This window comes from Spermophilus citellus, assembly GCF_964194105.1.
Source record: "Spermophilus citellus genome assembly, chromosome: 1".
Taxonomy (NCBI): domain Eukaryota; kingdom Metazoa; phylum Chordata; class Mammalia; order Rodentia; family Sciuridae; genus Spermophilus; species Spermophilus citellus.
This window is the reverse complement of record NC_138182.1, coordinates 162390066-162411520: the sequence shown is the minus strand read 5'-3', so window position 1 is coordinate 162411520 and position 21455 is coordinate 162390066. Positions and strand designations below refer to the sequence as shown.

The 21455-nt window shown below is 40.6% G+C and overlaps 1 protein-coding gene across 3 annotated transcripts in view; it reads left to right on the top strand.

The window, feature by feature from the left end:
- Window positions 1–21455, top strand: part of MCC (MCC regulator of WNT signaling pathway) — a 269529-nt gene that overhangs the window by 83988 nt on the left and 164086 nt on the right. Inside the window, exon 2 of one of the 3 annotated variants that reach the window (XM_081295186.1) lies at window positions 12908–13017. The exons of the other annotated variants lie outside the window; for them this stretch is intronic. The gene's annotated coding sequence lies outside the window, so the exon portion shown is untranslated. The remainder of the gene's footprint in view (window positions 1–12907; window positions 13018–21455) is intronic. 3 annotated transcript variants of the gene reach the window in all.

Sequence of the window (21455 nt, the reverse complement as noted above, 5' to 3'; positions counted from 1 at the left end):
GGAAAATGTGAGGAACCACCACAAGTTCTATAGCATAGGCTTTATTTACTTAAATTTGGCAAGCCGGTACCCCCTTTCCTTTTAAACTACTTCAGTGTTTATTTTCTTGTCTTTAATAGACTGGTTTCTAAAAGAAAACACTAAAATAGAACAGCGTTTTGGATCTAATGGTTTAGAGCTGTAGGCTTATACAATTTTACATACAGGGGGAGGCCTTGGGTCACAGACAGGCCAACTTTGCTTTTTATAGGTGAATAAATCAGGACCTAAAGTTTTCAGAACCTGATTGATACCATGGTGTTGGCCTTGACATTATATCGTTTTAATTTCTCTTGGCTTTCCTGTTAATTAATTAATTCTTCTTGGCAGATGTGTTCTTCAAATCCCACTGCCACTCCAGTTTGTTTTCCTGCCTGATTCAGAGAGAGGAGGGTGATTATTCCTTTTTTAAGGAAACCTGACTAAACAGAGCACAAACTATTTATAGCAAGACTGATTCTGCTTAATAATTGCTTCTGTGTTCTGCTGGAAATTACCTTAGTCACTTTGCCATTGGAGTCATACGTTGCTATTTTTAGAACTTCCAAGGGGAATGAAATGGGGAAAATGTTTTTTGATCAGGTGGATCCGCTTTATTTCCATGGAGGATATAATGAACCACATTAATTTGTACCTGCTTGGTCAGGTCCCTCCCATGCTGGAGTAGGAAAAACAACAGTGAGCTACTCTGAAGGCTAGGTGGCTGGGTGAAGAGGGATCAGTACCCTCCTCTCAGCAGTCCTAGACCTCCTGGACTATAATTGAGGGGTATAAAGTTGAACCTCTTACACAGTTTCTGGCCTGCTGGGACTTTTAAAAAAACCTTACCTTTTTATGAAAAATTTCAGCCATATTCAAAAAGTAGAGAAAATGAGTATACAGGAAGTCATTATATTACCTCTCAGTTGGAATGTACTATTAAAACTGTGATTACGGGTTGGGGCTGTAGCTCAGTGGTAGAGCGCTTGCCTAGCATGTGTAAGGCACTGGGTTTGAGTCTCAGCACCGCATATAAATAAATAAAATAACGGTCCATTGACAACTAAAAAATATTATTTTAAAAACTGTCATTATATGATTATCAACAATATGCTGTTTTTAAACAATGCAAAATGTTCTCTTCTGTGAGATACTATTTTAACTTCATATTGCTTCACATGAACTCTGTGTGGAGGGTGTGGGGACGCTAGACTCGGGCCTCACCCAGGGGCTATGACGCCAACACTCTTACCACTGAGCTACCTCCCCACCCCTAGGCTTTTTTTTTTCTTTTAACAAAATAAAAAATCATGTTAAAACTGCTTCTAAGTTTGAGGTTAAATATAGCAACTGACCATTGAATTTGCACTGCTGGTTCTTGATGCTGGTGACTTGCTGTTGGAAGTCACAGCAGCAATTCAGCGCCCCCAAGGAAAGGCTCCGAGTGCACTGCCAAGGGCTGCTTCCTCTTACCTTCCTGTGTACAGAGACTGCCCGACTGCCCGGCACCTCACCAACAATAGCTTCAACGCTTATTTGGTAACAGAACTTGGTTCAAATGAAATCATCAGCACCCCAACATTTGAAACCACCAGAAAGATGAAAGAAACTAACCACCCCCTCCATGTTATTCTGGGTTTCACAGCAAATGCTGTGTTGTTTGCAGAATCCTAGAAACACTTTCAGGAGGTACAGGACAGTGTAAAACTACTTTTCTCCCCTATACAGGAAATTTTTTAAAACTTTTGATTTTAAGACTCTCTACCCCTACTCCCATCAAAAATAAGTAAAACTTGGTTTACATATTACCCACAATACAATGAGAATTTCTGAAAATGATCTTAGTTCTGGATTATTTCAAAAGGGACTTATGATTCCCCTTTATTCTAAAGGATAGTTATTAATTTAAATTTTTTTCCTATTTTAAAAAGTAACCAAAAATCTAAAATTGAGGTTATCTCATCTTGACTTGCACAAAAGATATTGCTAAATACATCATGTACAAACCCAATGTTTGTGAACAAGTTACTTTAAAATCCTGAGAGCACATTTATCTTCTAAAAGAATTGTGTGGCAGGTTCATTTGCAGTGTGAAAAAAATAGCTCCTCGATTCATTTGATGGTATTTTTAAAATATATTTTGACTCATATAAACAGAAATGCACACACTTTGCTTTTATGAGCTTCATGTCTACCTCTGGGCATTGTCTCTTAGTAGCACATGTGGCATTTGTAGGGAAGAAGGGGAAAGCCCTGATGCACTTAACTGATTATCCCGACCCATCTTCTCCACTCCTGCTTGAGTGGATGGTAATGTCAGTAATCAGCAGAGAGCAGAGGCACTCAGTAGATCACACAGTGCCCTTTGCCCTTGTCTGACATTCAGCTCTGTTTCTGAAATATTGTTCCGCCCAGCCCCCAACCTTCAGCCCAGTGACAAAAATGCCAGCCAGTCTCTGGAAGATGTAAGTATTAGAGATGTGGAAGAATTAAACTAATAAAAGCCGGGGTGTGGATCTACCTATCCAGCATATGTTTGGAGTTATTTATTGTAGATGACCTGTTTCTAAGCCAGTATCGCTAAAGTTGGTAGAGAAGCTGGGTACAGAGGAGCCTGCCACCACCCACCTACCACCACCCTTTCCTGCCACCCTTCTGGCTTCTTAGGAGCCAGATGCTCAGTTAGTGGTTGTGGCTCCTTTCTGAGCTAAACTGCTCAGTGTGGGGTCAGCATGGGGCAGATCAAGCTGCAGACAGTACTGAACAATTCTGTTTTAAGGGTACTTCTCACTGGCCCCCAGGAGGTGTGGAGTGGGAAGTGAAGTGTGCAGGTATGATGTGCACATACACACATCCTTTCTCACCTCTGACTGCTTCTCTTCTCTCCTGGGAGTAGATAGGATAGCACATCCATGAGCAGTACCCAGTAGGCCTGCCTACTACTGTTCTCTGGTTTCACTTCAAAAGATAAATGGTAGAGCCCTGGCCATCCATCATAGTCACACGATGTAACCAGGGCATCAATTTAGGGACATAGGTGGAAGACAGAGTTTTGACCCTGATTAGCTTAAAACCCTACTTTCCCCTTTGATTTCTAGCCTTTCAAATGTTTTAATATACTAATGAGACAGAGTGTTTTTCTTTTTGGTGAATTATTGGTATTAGACCCTCTTTTTGTTTTGTATTGTTAAACTCAAGTATGTCGGTTGTAACCCCTGTAGAAAAACCTCTTCTCTTACAGAAAGATGCTATTTTGCATATACACATTAGCTTAGGAAAAGTATCTTTGCAATAATGAGACCTTAAAAATGGACTTACTCAATATTGTCCTTTTGATTACTAAAGCATCTGCTCTAAAATTTTGTGGCTTAAATTGTAAGCATGTTTTATAGCTAGGAAAAACAAAAACAACAAACCCACATTGTGGTCAATTCTATCTGCAAAAGACAGTTTACCAAACAATTTATTGAGGCTTCAGTTTAGTGTGGCACTAATGCTCTTAACTGATGAAATTCAGTGGTGGAGGGAGGCTTTGTCTCTAGAGTTTTGAGTCTTTATTTCAAAGGACAATTATTAATATGACTCAGCTGCTTGGTTTTTTTTTATAATTTAAGATATGAAACTACCACTTGAACCTGGTCTCCTGCTACAAAAGGCTCAGTGTGATGCTATAACAGATTTGACATCCCCTGCCATGTTCATTGCCAGTGTACATGGATCCTTAAAGCAGAAGAACTTGGCCATAAAAATAACAGTTTCTATTTATTGAGCACTGATATTGCTTGACAGGGTAGGAGACATTTCACACATATCCTTAGTGTCACAACCATCTATGAGATACAGGCATTATCCCATTATCTATTTTACAGATGTGGCAGTTGAGGCTCTGAGAGCAATCACCTTAAGATCCTACAGCACTCACCTAGATGGGAAATTCCCTTTTCAGACTTTCTGCTTTATCATCCATGCTGCCTACAGGCATGTCAAAACTCCTAATAAATAAGAATAGAAATTTTAGGAGTCAAATGATTGTATTGTCACCAAGGGACCATGGCTGAACTTTCTCTGGATCCTTTAGCTATATTATTTTTAACACACCTAGTTGGTACTCATCCACCTATTTGATGTTTTCTGAATGGCTTCCGTATGCTAGGCACTATGCTGAATTGTGACTCTAAGATGTGGGTCCTGTCCTCCAGGAATCCAGTCTGTTGAGGAAGACAGAAAAGTGTACAGATAGTTATCCTGAAGGTCTCTGATGCTCAGAGGCCATGGGAACCTTCCTGGAGAGAGGGAGAATGTGTCTCATTAGGAAATTAACTGATAGAAGCCTGGAGAACATCAGACTTCTACCTTTATTGGGCAGCAGAATAACAAGAGCTTGTGTAGGCACAGCCACAGAGGTAGGAGGGAAACCTATTAAATATAATAGGGCAAGTATTGGCAAGCCTTGCTTGTAAAGGGCCCGATTAAAAAAAAAATATTATAGACTCTGCAGGTCATATGGTCTCTGTTGCAACTACTTACCTGTACCTTGATAGCAGCAAAAACAACCATGGGTCATATATAAATGGATAGCTGTGTTCCAATAAAACTTTATTGACAAAAACCTAGCCTTGAAATGACTTATGTGCCATAGTTAAGTTACCTCTGAAATAGGAGAAGAGGGGACCTTTTTATCAACCAGGATATGACAGAGAAGTGACAGTTTTAACAAAGCAATTGGCAACCTACTTTGAGGATCAGAATATGGTCATTCCAGACTGAAGTAGGCTTTTAGGAAGTGTTTGTAGAATGAGACTAGCTGCATAGTATAGTCATTCTAATTCTCATTTTTTACTGATGCTATCTGGTGAGAGGAGAGATGATGGGGTAGGAGACTGTAACTTTGGTGTGTATTTTAAATGGGTTATATGTAAATATAACTTGTTAGTTAAGAAAAACCCTAAGCAGCCATGGTATTTGAATTCTTTGAAAGCTTATTTTTCCTCTTCAGGGAAGTCATCATGCTGGATACCTGTTTGGGGTTTAAGAGGCATACTATAACTTCTATTTTTGCCTTTCTGATTTTTTTTTTTTTTGGTGTTTTTGGGCGGGGGCAGGTGGGGGATACTTAGTCTTCAAAAGTGTTGAAGTGGAAGCTGAAAAGAATATTAGTCTCATTAAAAGCCTGAGGATATAGCTTATCCATTGAACACAGGAATATGACTAGAACATGACTAGAGTTTTGGGAAGGCTTAAACGTCAAGGTATGCATTTATTTGTGGCTGCTGTTAGGTGATTTTAAAATAACTCATACTGTCAGAAAAGCAGCTTTGCTTCATTGTATGCCTTCTTGCTTCTGGAGGCCTGTGATAGCATAACACAGCAGCTCAGTTGTTGGCTGGGTCACGGTGATGAACAGTTGTCCACAGTTCAGCTGTACAAATAAAATTAGTCTTAATTATTCGTCTTCATGATATCTTTGTTAGTACCAAGGTGAAGCACTTTGTCACATATTGGGGAAGACAGGCTGACTGGGTCTGTCTCTGGCCATGATTGATGTGGCAAGATAAGGTCAATGGACAAGTGGTGTTGGCAATTGTTTAATGTGAGGATATTCCCAGAGTGACAGCCATGGGCACCATGGTTACAATTGGGCTCTCCAAAGGTTCAAATGAGCCATTTTCTTTCCTTTAAGACTCAGATAATCCTTTTGGGGGGATAGGGGTGTACCAGAGATTGAACCCAGTAGTGCTTAACCACAGAGTCACGTTCCCAGTCCTTTTTATTTTATTTTTAAATTTTGAGACAGGGCCTCACCAACTTGTTTAAGGCCTTGCCAAGTTGCTGAGGCTGGCTTTGAACTTTGTACTTGAACAGTTCTCCTGCCTCAGCTTCCCAAGCCACCTGGGATTACAGGCATGCACCACTGCGTCTGGCTTCAGATGATTCTTTGTTTTTTCTTTAAATGAAGCCATACTTTGAAACATCCAAACAGAATTAGATCTTCCATTCAATAAATAATCGTCTGTTTTTGTCAAGTACTATATGCTAAGGACAAAGATTTAAAAAGGTAAATAGGCATGATTGAGCTCCTTCAATTTCTTTTATTCAACTGATATTAAGGACACTCCTATTAGTCTCTTAAGTTTGCATTCTAGTCCCCCAAGTTGTTTAAAGTCTAGTGGAGGAAGTAGGTGAGCAACCAAGCAATTACAACACAGTATCGTAAGTTTTAGAGCAGAACCATGAAAAGGCCCTATCTAGGGTAGTCAGCAGAAGCTTCTGGAAGAGGTGATATCTTAAAGGACTAGTCCAGCTAGCCATATAGTAGGAAGGAAGGGTGCGGGAAATGGGAGTTGTGTTTACGGCAGGGGATGGTTTGTGTGCAAAGTCTCAGGATAGGGATGAGTGTGGGTAAGTGGGGTTACTATGAACTTTCCATTAGGGCTATCCTAGGTGCTGGAGAAACACAGGAAGACAAAAGGGGTTACAGATTGTAGGATCTTAAGGTGCTTGTACTCAATGGTTACAGATGCCATTACTGGATGGGCTTTATTCTGATGGTAATGAGGAGCCACCAGCTGGTATTTTTTTAAATGAGGGTCGCACTGGCCACCACATTGAATTTGCGCTTTGAAGATACACCTGGTTGAGTGTGCAGTGTGCAAGAACAGTTGGCAGAACATTGTAATCCTGGAGGGAGAAGCTGATGACTTGAGCGAGTGGGTGATGGGCTGGAGAATAGTCAAGATTCCTGAGAATCAAAGTGTTGGAAGTAATAACGCTGGGGCGTGGACGAAAAGCAGGTGGAGTGGAGGAACACACCTTGCTAGCTGTGGAATCTCTTTCCCACCTTAGTTTCAGCAGGTCCCCTCATATTTTATGTGTTTACTTCTTCAATTCCTAAATTTGACTATACAATACTCAAGGATTCACCACTGTGTCCACAGCACTCAGAATAGAGGGTGCAGCAAATAAGCATACAGGACAAGTCAGTTCATGGGATTTGATGACACAGAGCGCTCTGTGGGTGTGGTGGACAAGAAGGGCCCTCTCAGCAGAGGATCCAGTGTGTGCTAGCATCCCCATGGGACATGGCCTGGGCTGAGTGCTGTTGCTCTTCAGGGCTGCTGTTCTTTGTAGGCTTTGAAATAGGCCCAAGGGGGTGAGCAGAGGGCAGGTCAGTCCTCTGCTGCAACCCAGGGTATTTTTCAGGGCTCAATCTGGAGCTTCTTGGAGTGTGGCTTTGAGTTTTCATACATTCATGCCATTGTGCGTGCACGGCCTTGTATTTTAAGTCTGGAATACGAGGATGGGGGTGGGAGCAGGGAGAAGAGGAGACAATACCACTGTGGGGTGGGGGAAAGGCACCAGTTCCACAAATTCTGACTTGGCTGATTGGGTCCCTTGTATTATGTTTTTTTGCTTTAAAAATGAGGACTTAGGATATAGAGAAAAAAAAAATACATGATGCACCCTGCAGGGAAATTCTCTAGCACTCAAAGGAGTTAAGGATTAGCTGATGTATCCTCTTCCGGACAAAGTAGCTTCTGGTAAGTGAGTTACAGAACTGTGAGTGACAGGAGTAACAAAGGGAAGCTGAAGGGACACTGTGAATGGGTATGAAAGGGAGCGCGTGTCAGGAATGAGAAACTGATGGCTTTAGCAGCAGCTTCTGAGCAAGGAAGTACAGTTACTGTCTCCTCAGCCCCATCCCTCCCCTCATGGCTGAAAAGAACCTTGAACTTGAACTTGCATTCTCTCTTACTGGCTCTGCTTTGACACGGGCTGTCAAAAGCACGGGCAACTTGCCAGTGTCGCTGGTCTGCCTCCAGCGTTGAGGATCCCAGTATTCTTCAGGTCTTATTCTCTTTACGTGACTAAATATTTTTATTAGGACCCTGCTCGGTGTGAACTGCCTGCAAGGTCGTAGTGGTAATGAGCATTTATTGACAGCCGTAAATAGTGTGAGACCATCATGCTTTTGCATTTCACATATTTCTACTAATCAAATTTAGTCTCTGTCCCTTCCAAGTCTCTGTGGCACTTAAAACTTTAGGGCCTATGATCATATCCTATTTAATATTTTAATACCTGTTAGCCTAACTCCTCCAGGTTTGATTGTTGGCAAATTTCCTCCATGTTTCCACTGTTTTCAGTGGAAGTTTAGGAGTTAGCGACAAAAACCCTAGGAAAGAATGGCAAATGGAAACAGCAAGGGGCTTAGCACACAACAACAATTTCACTTAACATAATCCTGTAGACATGGTCTTGCTTAGGGCATTCTAAAATACAGGTCAAGGACAATTTTCATGAGAAAAACAAGCTCACAGAGTAGAATTTTAAAAACACAAGAAAAACAAGCACACTTCGGAAGGAACAGGGAATACTACAAACAGAAGCGTTTGGGAGGAATGAAAGATTAAAATGAATAAAGGAAATAAAAGGTACGGAAAAACGAGAATTGGGTAGGAAAGGAAGCATTGATGGGAGGTTAAAGAGTTTAAATTTTAAATAAGTTTAAATAAGTTTTTCCCCCAGCAGTTGGAGGAGATTGACACCTTAGGAATTATGTAGTTTAGGAAGTATAAGAAGGTCTCCCTCTGAGCTCCTTGTAAGGAGGATCTGGGTCTTGTCCAATATCATATTGTCTGTGCCTAGTACAGTGTCTTGGTGCATATTTGTAAATGTTAGAGAGTGAATGATAGAGTGGTCTCTTGTTTCTTTCAAGTAAGGTCTTTGGGAGTTGAGAGGATGAAATTACAGGTAGTGATAAATGTTTCCAGAAATGGTAGATAATTTTGAGTTTGAATATTATCATTATAAACTGAAGTGGCCGAAATGTAGAGGCTTACATTTTTGTGTGTGTGTGTGTGTGTGTGTGTGTGTGTGTGTGTAACAATCAAGAATGTTAGCATTATAGTGAAGCTGTCTGCAATGTGGGATTTTTTTTTTTCCTTTTTTAAGAGATCAGGCTGCATGTGGCAATTGAATGCTTTCCAAGAATGGTATGAAGCCCTCTCTGTGGCCTTCCCTGGAGTGCAGCCAGGTCATACAGCTTTGTTTGATGGTGGCTGTCAGCAACAAATGTCCATGTTCAAAATATCTAGGGATTCAAGATTAGCAAGAAAGAAATGTGCCTCATGCTGCTGGGCAGAGAAAGGGGAATTGTTTTTTCTTGGTTTTAGCTTTGAATAGTTGTGTATTGTCTTTGTATGAGTTGATAAAACTTGGTAATATGGGTGATTTATATAGCAATATAATCTTATTTACTGATGTGTATTACTGAGAATATAAAGGAGTGTTAGTTATCAAACATCCATGAATTTTTAAATGCACATCTTAGTAAAATCTACCCAATTAAGCTGCAAATATGCAGTATTTCTATGGTCACCTGGTGTCTTACCTCACCTCAGAGACATTCTCTTAGGAAAACCATCTGTTGTATGAGTCGGAAAATTGTAGATACTTGACATTTTTGTATGTGTGTGAGTGTTTTGGTTCTGATTTAATGGACATCTGTAGTAGTTTGTAGTTTATATTTCTCAGGCATGTATCATACAAAACCATTCCCATTTTTTATGCTCCTAAAATAAAGTTTTTATGATTACGTTTGTTTTTAATAAAACAACTATATCTTGTGTGACACAAACAGACTTCTAAGCCTGTTTGATCATTTTTAATCACGTGGGATTTTGACCCTCTCATAGTTGAGGGTAGAGGATGATTATAAATGTCCTCTCTCAGTTAAGTTTCCATATATGAACATAGACTCCTACCATGTCCTGCTGTTATGTACAAATGTTAAATTGCATCAGTAGTCAGCAAATGGTTACTGAGTTTATTTTGTGAATTTTTAATGTGTTGAGGATCCCTTTGTGAAAAGGTAATTTGAAGCAGATGTGACATTTCTGGGGTCAGGATTCCTTTAATCTCATCAGGATTAGGTGACAAGAATACACCTAAGCCACTGACTGCCCACAGGATTGTTTCCGAATCCAGTTATGGGCACTATTGTACAAGGTAAGGTTGGGCTTGTTGAATTCTCCTATCTCATTTTTGTGCAGATGGAAAGCTGGTATCCATGTCTGAGTCCATTCAAGCTGCTGTAACAAAATCTCATAAACTAGGTGGCCTGTAAACCACCAAAAATTATTTTTCACAACTAGTGAGGCTGAGAAATCCAAGATTGAAGCACTTGCAGATTGGTATCTGGTGAGGGCCGCCTTCTTGGTTCACAGACACTGTCTGATCATTATCCTCACATGGGAGGGAAGGGGTGAAGGAGCCTCTGGAGTCTACTTAATAAGAGAACTAACTCCACTGATGAGGGCTCCACCCCCATGAGCTAACACCTCCCAAAAGCCCTAGTGAATGGGATGGGAAAGCTGTGGCTGAAAAGACTGAAGCCCTAAATCCTCAATAGTACAACAGAACTTTTTTCTCCCGGACAATCTTCTCAGCCACAGCTTTACCGTCACGTTCTCTGCCCTAATTTATTTCTCTATTAATGCCAAACTCTGTACTACAAGAGTCAAATGAATGTGATGGGGTAGATCAAATTATGAATGACTAGGAGGGAACAGCAGCATGCAACCATTTAGCCTTTAAGTCAGTGGAGACCTTGTTTTATAAATCTTACCCATTTGACAGGGGTGGCTATAACATGGGAACCCGTTTTTTAAAGTAAAAATTACTTTAAAAAAGGAGACCCTCATTGTTATGCAAAATTACATATAAGATGGTCTGAGGAAGGAAAAAAGAGAGAAAAGTGTCATAGTAGAGTGGGTAGAGAGAGGTGATGGGAGGGGAGGGGAGGGGGGATAGGAAGGGTAGCAGAATACCATAGACACTAGTATGGCTGTATGTATAAATGTGGCTGTAAAACCAAGGTGATACTGCAATCTGTACATGTGGAAAAATAAAAATTCATACCCCATTTGAATCAAATGTATGATATGTCAAGATCATTGTAAAGTTTTGAGCAACTAATAAAAAAATTAAATAGTACTCTAAACACATCTGTTTATAAATTTTATGAGCATTATACACCCACCTACCTTTTTTATGGCCAGACTGGAGATTTCTTAGTTTGAAGAGAAGAAAAGACAAATATGATGTCAGCCTTAACCCATTGTGATCTCCTGGAAGGTAGGTGATTCCCTAAGCAAATAGTCACAGAAGGACAGTCACTAGATTGGCTGATACTATATTACAGTGTTTGAAACAGCTATTTCCTTCTTCTGAGCTGAGTAGTGTCCTTGAATGAGGAAAAAACATACCTTACTTTTTGCTTGACAACCTAATATAGAACACCTTCTCAGAAGAAATTTCTATGCAGACTTGTTATAACAAAATTACTATAGTCATAAAAGTAGTCGTATACCCAAAGCCTAAAGGAAATCAGGATAGGTCTAAAATAAAGTATACATATTCTGTCATCTTTCTGTTTCCTTTGTAGTCTTTAAGGGCTCTGGTTGGAAAAACCCAGTGGAATTGCCGTAGGCACAACCTCATGTTGTATTGCTTAGGCAGAGCATGACTGATTGGGGAGCCATTGATATATGACGTTTGGGAGCAATAGCATTTTGGGAATGGAAATAATTTTTGAAGCCTTACTTCCTCTATTTCTGAGGCACTTTAATAAGTCTTTGTTTTTATGACTTTAGGTAAACATGTCAAGGAGTCCCTAAAATCAGAATAAGTTTTGTATGTGTGAATTAGTGAATTACTTGGAGCATTAATCTTGGAATATAATGTCCTGTCAGGAGAAGCCAGACCCTTGATATAGAATATAATCTTGTTCTGGTTCGATATACAGCTTCTATTAACTCTCGAGTTGAAGATATACTATTTAGGGAAGATAATTTAAGAGGCAGCATACCAATACTCTTCTTGGAACTATTTGAGGATCAGTCTTTGGATAATATTATAACACTATATGATATGGACATAGATTGTATCCCTTAACTCCTCATAGATTGGCTCCAGGGTCTGAGCTCTGTGATAGGCTTCTGAATTTTATGGTGAATTATAATATGTAGGAGTATTAAAAAATCTGCCCTTTTCTGGCTATATTGTTGGGGATGTTTCCTTTGGATAATACAATGGAGACTTTTGTAATTTTGTAATTCCTTAGGTAAGAGGTGTCTCTCTCAAGACTGGAGACTTTTAAGAAGCAGAGGTGTTTCTTTTACACCACAAAAGAAATTCTTGCTGGCTGAATGTGGTTTTTTATTTTTTTTTTCCTGCCCTGGTTTCTTGTAAATTTAGGAGCTCAGTATTATCTTCTTGTACCAAAGCAACAGCATTGTCTTTTATGGTTGAAGAAAGGCTTGCTTTTTTTTCTTCTTCCTCAGTTTCCAGAGGAGTATGAGAGTCCTATCCCATCTTGAAGGATCTAATTACAAACCCAGAAGACTTGGTCCTTCTGTTCTTTTTTAATACAGGGCAGCAGTCTGAGGCAGGGGAGCTATCAATGGCTTCTGGGTTTCCTTGAAAGATGATAGTTTTCCTTTTGCATAAGATTGAGGTACTTTGTAGAAAAGAGTCCATGAGGTACTTGCAGAAAAGATGCCAATTTCCTTCTCATAAAGTTGGCCATGTAAGAGGTTAATCCAACCTATAAAGAGGCCATGTAAGAGGTTAATCCAACCTATAAATTATAAGACATCCAATTTATAAATTATCATATCTCATGACTGTGATAAGTCACTGGTATAGTTTGAATCTTAAGTGTTTCTCAAAGTTCCATGTGATAAAGGCTGACTCTCCCTTTATGCTGTTGGGAGGTAGTTGAACCTATAAGAGTTGGGGCCTAGTGAGGTCTGTAGGTTATTGGAGGCATGCTCTTGAATGGGATAATTAGATACTTATCCCTTCCTCTTCTCTTTTTGCTTCCCAGCCATGAAATGCACAGCTTTGCTCTGCCAATTACTCGTGCCATGATGTGTTGCTTCACCACAGGCTCATAGCAACAGGGCCAACCTATCATGCACTGAAACCTCCCAAACAGTGAGCTAAAATAAACCTTTTCTCCCTATAATTTGATTATCTCAGATATTTATCATATCTGTGTGATATCATATCTGTAACAGGAAAATGAATAGTGCAGTCTCTGTGATATTAAAGAGAGACATCTTTTAATAGTAGAACCTTTTTTCCTTTTTTTAAAAAGGAAGTTCCCAGGCTAGCCCACATCTCAACTTCATTCATACAAGTTCATTTGGCTACTTGGAGCAGGTCAGTTTGCCAGGTATGGATGAAGAGGAAGTTGAAATCATAATGCTGCATGGAAAGTATGGGATTCTTGCCTGTGCTACCTTTGACAGGCAGATATTGTCTATGAATGAGCATTGAGCTAGGTAAATTCCCTCCTTGAAAGTGAAAGGTACAGTCAAATGTGACCGAGTCTCAAGGCTCTCAGACCAGGCTAAGGAGAGAGAGAGTAGGGTCTTCAATCAGGGGAGAAGGACTTTTTACTCTGTTATCAAAGTTCATGCTGCTGAGATTCATTTTACAGGCATGTTTCTCTTAAGCTAGGATCAGAACAGACCACTGCTATGCCTCATTTCATTCAATAGGTTTACATTAGAAAAGTTGTATGAGTATGACTTTTGTGAATGAGCTCATATTTTAAGTGCCCTAGGAAACCCCTTTATTCAGGGGGCCCTGCTGAGACTCATTTTGTAAAGTGCTGCGCTCACAGTAGGCACTAGATAACTACATGGATGGACGGATGGATGACAAGAAGAACAAAGGAAAAGGGTTGTTTTGTAGAAACAGCCCTTTTCCTGGAGCCATTCTGGAAGACTCAGTTCCACCAGGTACACGGTTCTCCAAACTCAGGAAAGGTGTTACCAGACCCTGCTCTCATTATAGGCTTTGTAATTCTCTACCATTGCACTGTACTCGTTTTAATAAAAATAGCTAATACTTATTGGATAGTTCTCATGTGCCAGGCTCCAGGCTGACCATCTTTTATCTGTTTTCTCGTTTAATCTTCATGGCAGTCCCAGGAGGCAAAGATACTGTGTTTTGAAGAGATGAAATGACTTGCCTTGTATCACAAAACTAGCAAGCATTGAAGTCTTGTCTGAAATGCAAGTCTGATCCCAAAGTTTCTAACCTTGGGATTCATGTTTTTGTAATATGAGTGAGTGTGTGTGTGTGTGTGTGTGTATGTGTGTGTGTACGTACTAGTTACCAGCTCTCTGAAAACCTCAACTTTGTTTTATGTATGTTTGCATCCTTGGTTTAAACGAATGTCTGGTGCATGATAGGTCTTAATTTGAATTAATAGAGTGATGAGGAAACACCAAGACTGATTGAATTTTAAAGGCATGGGTTCTACTCTAGTTCTGGCACGAGATAAATCATTCAGCCTCCCTAGGACACCACCTTAGTCAAGGTAATAATCTTTGCCTTGCTTACATCCCAGGGCTTTGGGGAGGCTCAGGGGAGGCTCATGAAAAATCCATAAGGAACTCTATATATGTTAGGAAGATTCATAATGAATTATGTGATTTGCCTATATTTTAAATGAAAGATGGCTCAAGACTCTGGTTTCTCTAAGCCCCTGAAATATTTTAGTATTTGGAAATCAATTTGCTTAAGGAAATGATACATTTTTAGCATGCCAGAAAGGGAAAAATCCTCAAAGATGATTTTAAGGTTTTGTGGTATACAGATGCACACTCACACTGGCAAACAGGAGAACAGCAGAGATTCTGGTTGGGTGGGAAAAGCATCCTAAGCTGGTGGTGTGTACATTGGCTGGGGAGTCCAGGACGCTCAGCAGAGCTGAGATGCTAACTCTCTTGGGGAAGCACCTTCACCTTGCTGCCAGGTCCCAGTTTCCCTTTCTATAAAACAAGCTGGCCAGACTGAATGGTTTGCCTTTCTAAACCTGTGTTTTGGAGCAGTCCTGCAGGATTGAGTTGTTCAATTGCGTAGTTGTCACAGCTCACTCCAGATATTAGCACAGTATTGGCTGCCTGCTGTAGGCCTCCTGCCATGCTAGAAAAGGAAACACCAGACATGAAGCAAGGTGCCTTCTAGAACTGCGCTGGATCCCAGAGCTGGTCTGTGCACTGCATCAGCTGAGCTGCTTGTTGGCGCTTTTGGCTCTGATTTTAGGTTTTATTTGGGAGAGGCTTCATTGTCCCCCACCACCTTCCCCACCATTCTCATGATTTCTTTAGTGCCAATTTTTTTTGTCATATTTGTTTTCAAGTGCATTTCTTAAGCTTCATGTTGACACTGGCAGGTGAACAGAGCAGGTCTGACTATCTCGATTTTACAAATGAACCTAGAAGAGGAGGGGAAGTACTGTAAGGACGTGGCAGAGCTGGGGCTCAGGCATTTTGTCCATCTTCTTTGGTCTACCTTCTGTTGGATACGAAGCCACATCTGCATACCTGACCCTGCAGGCACCAGGTTGACCCTGTAAAGTCAGCAAGCAGGGCAGGTAATGCTGCCGTTGCAGATGAAGAACTTGAGGCACGGAGGTTAGACTCCTTGCCCATGGGCCTATACTTACTATTCCAGATACAAAACCCACCTCTTCTGATTCGTAGGTCCTGCTCTTCTCACTGCATCAGTGGACTTTTATTTCATTCCCTCATGAAACCTGCAAACTGTGTTCTCCAACTAAAAAGTGCACCAACTCTTAGGAACTCATTGAGGAAAATTCCAGTAAGGAGGAGGTAAAGAGAGAGGAACAGAATCATAGAATAAAAGTAGCCTTTGAATTGCCCATCTTCTTCACCCAAAGGGGCAGTTGACCTTTTGGTGATGGAATTTGACCATGACTTTGACTGTGAAACCAGCCCCCAACCCCCAACTGCCTGCTCAGCCTATCACTTTTAATTCTAGGTATTTAGGGAGTTTCTCTGATTGCTTATTTCATGTGTCAGTCATCGCATGTAAAAGGAAAGCTTCAGGATGGATTTGATTTAGTTTTCCAAATTAATCTGCCTTGAATTTAAGGTCTACTTTCTGACAAACAGCATAAGATATGATGACCAGTAAGTAGTGGAATTACTGTCTCCTCTGATAAATAGTTAGCATCGTGCGGGAGGGAGCAGCTTTGGGCTGAATTTTCCTTTCTTAATTTCTTCTGGTTTCTTGCCAGCTCTGTTCTCCCACCTGTGAGTGCTTCTCTCCCTTCTCTTGGGTGTTCTCTGCAGCTCTCATATCTGCCCAGCATTTGAAAAGAGATATATAGTGAGCATTAAGTATTTTAATTCTAAAAGTAAATTTTTATTTAGGTGCACATTGAAATAAAATTTTAATGCATCTGTAAAGGAAAGAGATTGAACTCTGAATAGCTATCATCACGGTTGTAGAACTAAAGTCCTTTGTTTCAAGATTGCCAAATACAGCTTTTCTAAGGAAGAAAGCTTTGTGTGCAAAGGACTTCATCCATCCAGATGGCTTCATAGATTCACATTTAGTGGGAAAAATCCTTTGTGATGATTTTATATGTAGCCTTCTTGTTCTTACCCATCAGGCTGATTGAATTGTTCTCTTAAAACCTCAAGATAGTCTCTCCAGGCACATGTGTAGCTGTTCTCTGGGGACCCGGTGTTATCTCCTCCACAATGTTTGTAGGCTTCGGACTTATCCCTCTTGCTTATCTTGCCACTCAGAAAGGCTGTGAATAGAGACCAGTGTTCTCTTGGACCAGCCATCATACTTTAGGAGTGGAATAGGAATTTCAGGAAAAGAAAAGATGGGCAAGTGGGGGAGGGTTAGGTGTGTATTAAGTTTTATTTAATTTACCTCTTTAAAAAAATCAGTGTAGATGATAGGATGGGCAAAGTTAAGAACCAATTGTAGTACTTTTTTGACCTTCTTGCAAAATACATTTTGCTCAGTGCACATGAATCTGAGAAAATATATAATGAAAATATGCCTTGTTGCTTTGCCCTGGATTTATGGCAAAGAATTCTAATATCAAAACCCATACTCATATTTAAGAGCTCACCTTGACCTGTCATTGAATGTGCAGGCTGTTTTTGAATCTTCTGCTTTGGTGGGGGTATGTGCTAAGATAACAGTACTCTGTCCTGGTGGTTGTATTTATAATTGCATGTATGTAAAGTCTGCTTTCTCATCCTGGGGGCTTGCACAGCACCTGGTTGAGTGGTCAAATGTCAGTTAGCAGAGTGGCTTTGTTAAAGCCACAAACTTTGGAAGCAAAATCATCACACCAAGTGATCCAGCATATGTGGACTCTTCTGTAAATAGGATACGCTCAGGGAGTATTCTGTGGCACCCCCAGCGGGTCAGCAAAGTGGCTGTGAGACAGAGCAATCTGGTCTGCGTTGTGCTGAAAGCTCTTATTGATATGGGATTAGTCTCGGTGGAGACAACGTGCTGTCACATGGATATCGGTGCGATTGAGAGCAGTGAGATTGGAGGCCAGTGGGGGAAGGGGACTGCGCTGAGTCACTGAGTTCATTAAAAGGCTACTGAACAGGGCCTGGTGGGAGAGACCAACCCCTGGACTGGGCTGCCGCCACACCCACGCCCACACCTCTCTGGTGAGTTCTGCTCCATGCGGGCAAGGACAGTAGCCTGTGATAAGGGAGGGACACAGCCATCGTGCACAGGCCCAAGGAGTTGTTATGGTGTCCCACCCCATCTACCTCTCACAGGTTCAGAGCTCCAGGGTGGAGCTGAAATGGGGGAACTCCTGTTCTGAACGTCAGCCTCTGGTTCTGAGCCTCTCCTTACAAATGAGAAGGTGGGTGGTCACCGAAAGATTTCCTGGCTTAGTGGCTCACAAGTTTTGAAAGGTAAAGTTGCATGCATTTTCTGAAAAGCCAATAATCAAATACTGTTTTTGCTAGATTGAGTACAGTTTTAAGTCACATTTAAACTTGGCAATGGGCAGACATTGTTGTTATGGGTGAGAAAAGCAGGTTTGAGAATGTCAAGTCACTGCTTTTCCGTGGGCACTATATAGTTCAAAAACCTGAAGCTTTTATGCCAATAGAAAAAGTCCAAAAAATGGAAAATTTTATCTGCATTGGGTTGGGGGAGAGTAGAAGGCATTGGGGGGATGGGGAATTGGGGCAGAAGTCATAAAGTCTAATAACTGTGTCTCTCCTCAGTAAAAACAAAGAGAATAGGTATTCTCTGCTTCACAAATGTAGGCAGCTGTCCCAAGCCTTTGACATCAAATGCACCTGTGTGTGTAATTATGTGCCAGTGCTAGGTGGAGATAGTATGTGCATATTTTAGGATCCCTCCATATACAATGTATGCACTGAGTGACTGTTAGTAAATGATCTCATCCAAAAGTGAATTGCAAAGGCGAGCCTATAAACTAATCGTATGTATGTGCAGTATGGTAAAAAAAAAAAAAAAAAAAAGATTGAAATCTAGTGATAGTTGGAGAAAAAAAACCTTTCAAAGTAACTCTGAATGTTGGAGCTACCCCAGTGTAGGCTATTTATTAGTCCTCAAGATTAAAAAAAAAAATAGCTGGCTTGGATCAGAAATTTTCTTTTTTAAAGAAACTATTAAAAGGCATTTCCCCTTGAAGTTCCATGTGTACTCAAGCAGAACACAGGGTTTGCATTATTTTTTAAGCCTCCTTCTCTATCTGTCCCTTCTTTTTTCTTCTACAAAAATGAGCAGCAAATTCAGTTAATCACAATTTTTTCAGAGGCGTCTCAGGCAAGGAAGGGAGATAGCAGATGTTTGGTGGCTTCGGGTGAAGGGGGTGAAATTAGTAATGGAGGGTAGAGGTTGAGCAAGGTCAAGGGAGAAGGAAAGCCCATTATAGTGAAAGAAAAGTTTGCTGTCTACTTATTTGTATTTGGCAGCCCCTAAGGATTGAGCAAGAAAGAGGAAAGATGAAGAGAGAGGGGTATTGGGGTCACTCCTGGCTGTTTTCTGTCCCTCTTTCCTGCCTCAATTGAGTGTAGACTGTCTGACATCCTGTTACTTGGATGGCCTGTCAGGAAACCACCTCATTCCTGGCTTCCCTGGTCTCAATTAGCTTGAGTGTAAAAACCAGGTTGGATTTAATCTGTCCCTCTAGCAGAATAAGACTTTCCCCTCTTAAAGAGGAAAGAATGTGTGTCTTGGGCATAAATTTAACCTTTACTAAACCAACCTTCCTGCATAATTAAATTACGTACTTTGAAGTATAGAAGCACCTAAATATTAAGGATTGATGTTTGATCCAGAATTTATCTTTAATATTTGTTTTAGGTTTTCATAAAAGTTTTTAAAAAAATGAGAATGTCAAAACATCAGCTCTGAAATGCAAGAATGTGTTTAGCCTAACTAATAATTAGGAAAAACAAAAGCTAATTGGTTATTGGATTTTAAAAAGCCACTAGTAAGGAGCCATGGGTTAGACTTTTATCTAAATCAGGGCCTTATACTTACAGAGGAGTGAGATGCCAGATTACAGTGGGTCATTCATTTCTCATTTGAGATCCAGGTATAGAGAAGGGGATGTCAGGAGCTTTCCCCCCATGTGTAAGGAGGTCAACCTGAGAATTTAACTAAATGTTTCATCTCAAGCTACAGTATTCCAAATAACCTATAGATGACCCATGACAGAAGAGTAGTAGCCCCTTTTCCTCTGCATAGTCAGTTTAGTTTGTGTTCAAGACATGCAAGTACATATGAAGATTTAGCCTGACACAAATCTTCCCTTTTTCCTGGCTGTGTAGCACAGGGCCAGTTCCCCATCAGCTGAGGGGGCCTTCTGGCCTCACCCAGGTAGCCAGCCATGGAGGTACTTGGCTAGCTTCCCACACCTCTCTTCTGTTTTCAAACTTCCTCTTTGTTTTGGGGAAGTGATGGTTTTGTTTATAAGACTAGCCAGGTTTTTGCTTTCTTACTTGCTTTTTTTTTTTTTTTTTTTTGGTGCTGGTAATTGAACCCAGGGTCTTGCACAAGCAAGACAGGAGCCCTACCAGTGAGCTACACCCCACAGCCATATTTACTTTCTTGTCAATCTTAAGTTCTATCCAACATTTCTTCATGTATGACATGGGGCAGGGGCTTTCTCTAACAGCCCTAAGGTCTGCCCTAACTAAATGGACCTGGGAAGTTCAATAGGGAAGAACATTTCTTTGAATGGAACCAGATGGTCCTGCTGTTCGGACAACCCTCCTTTGTGTAGTCTTCTGTGTTGTAAAGGGGAAGGGATCTATGGAGGCAGCGAGGTGGAGGGGCAAGTCAAGGTTCTACTATTAAGCTGTCATCTGGACACACAGCTGCTTGTCAGTACCCTCCATCTGGATGGCTTACATTGAACAAGATGCACCTTCCTATGCTACAGACCTTCCACCATTATTTTGAGATCACCTTTTCTTTATAATTTTTTCATGATGCTTACCACTCACAAACTATGCATTTATTATGATATTCTACCTCTCTTCTATTTTTTCCCATAGGCTTGAAATCCCTTCCTTCTTTGATAACCTGTCCTATTTGTTATTTTCCACTATAGCCTTAAGTTCTACCCAAGTGTCTTTCTCCACTTTCCAAATTTCCCATTAGAATGAGCTTACCTTGTCAGTGTGTCTGTTGCAGAACTTTCTACCTGAGCTCACGAGATGTCCTTTCTTTCCAGAGAAGCCCTCTCTTGTGTCTTATCTACATTGTGCCTAAATATAAAAATCCTGTTTTGCATTACCCTATGTTGCTCTCTTCCTTGTCCTCTTTTATCTTCCTAAATCACTTGCTTTTACCTGGAAGAAGCCAGAAAAATATCCCCCTTGGATTTCGTGACTGTCCTTAGAAATTCCGGGATATTTTGCAGTGTTTTCACTATGAAAACCAGACATGGAGAAGAGTGGGTGGAGTTAGTCTTGGGGGCTTGCCACATCATTCACTTTCCTGTTTGTGTTTTTGTTTTTTGGGTTTTTTTGTTTGTTTGTTTGTTTCTTCAGCAAGCTGAGGAGCGCCTGCAGCCTTCTCATTCCCTTGATTCCTCTGGAGCCCTCCCAAGGCTTCATTCCGTGCAGGTGGTAGTGCACAGTGCCTGCTATAGTTCCTCTATTTTAAGTGCACACACTCTTATCTTCACCCTTTTAGATAAGTAATCCTTTCCAAAATCTGGGAGCAGCATCCTCCTTCCTCCCAGAGGGAAATATGTTAATGTACAATTTTCTATAGGATTACACATAATTCAATGCTTCTTGTCTATTCAAGGTGTGTGGACTCCAGGTTAAGGACTCCTATGTAAACCACACATGTTGCTTGATTTTGGGGAATTTATCTTCCTTTTTTTTTTCTTTTCTTTTTTTTATTGGTTGTTCACAACATTACAAAGCTCTTGACATATCATATTTCATACATTAGAATCAAGTGGGTTATGAACTCCCATTTTTACCCCAAATACAGATTGCAGAATCGCATCGGTTACACATCCACATTTTTACATACTGCCATATTAGTGACTGTTGTATTCTGCT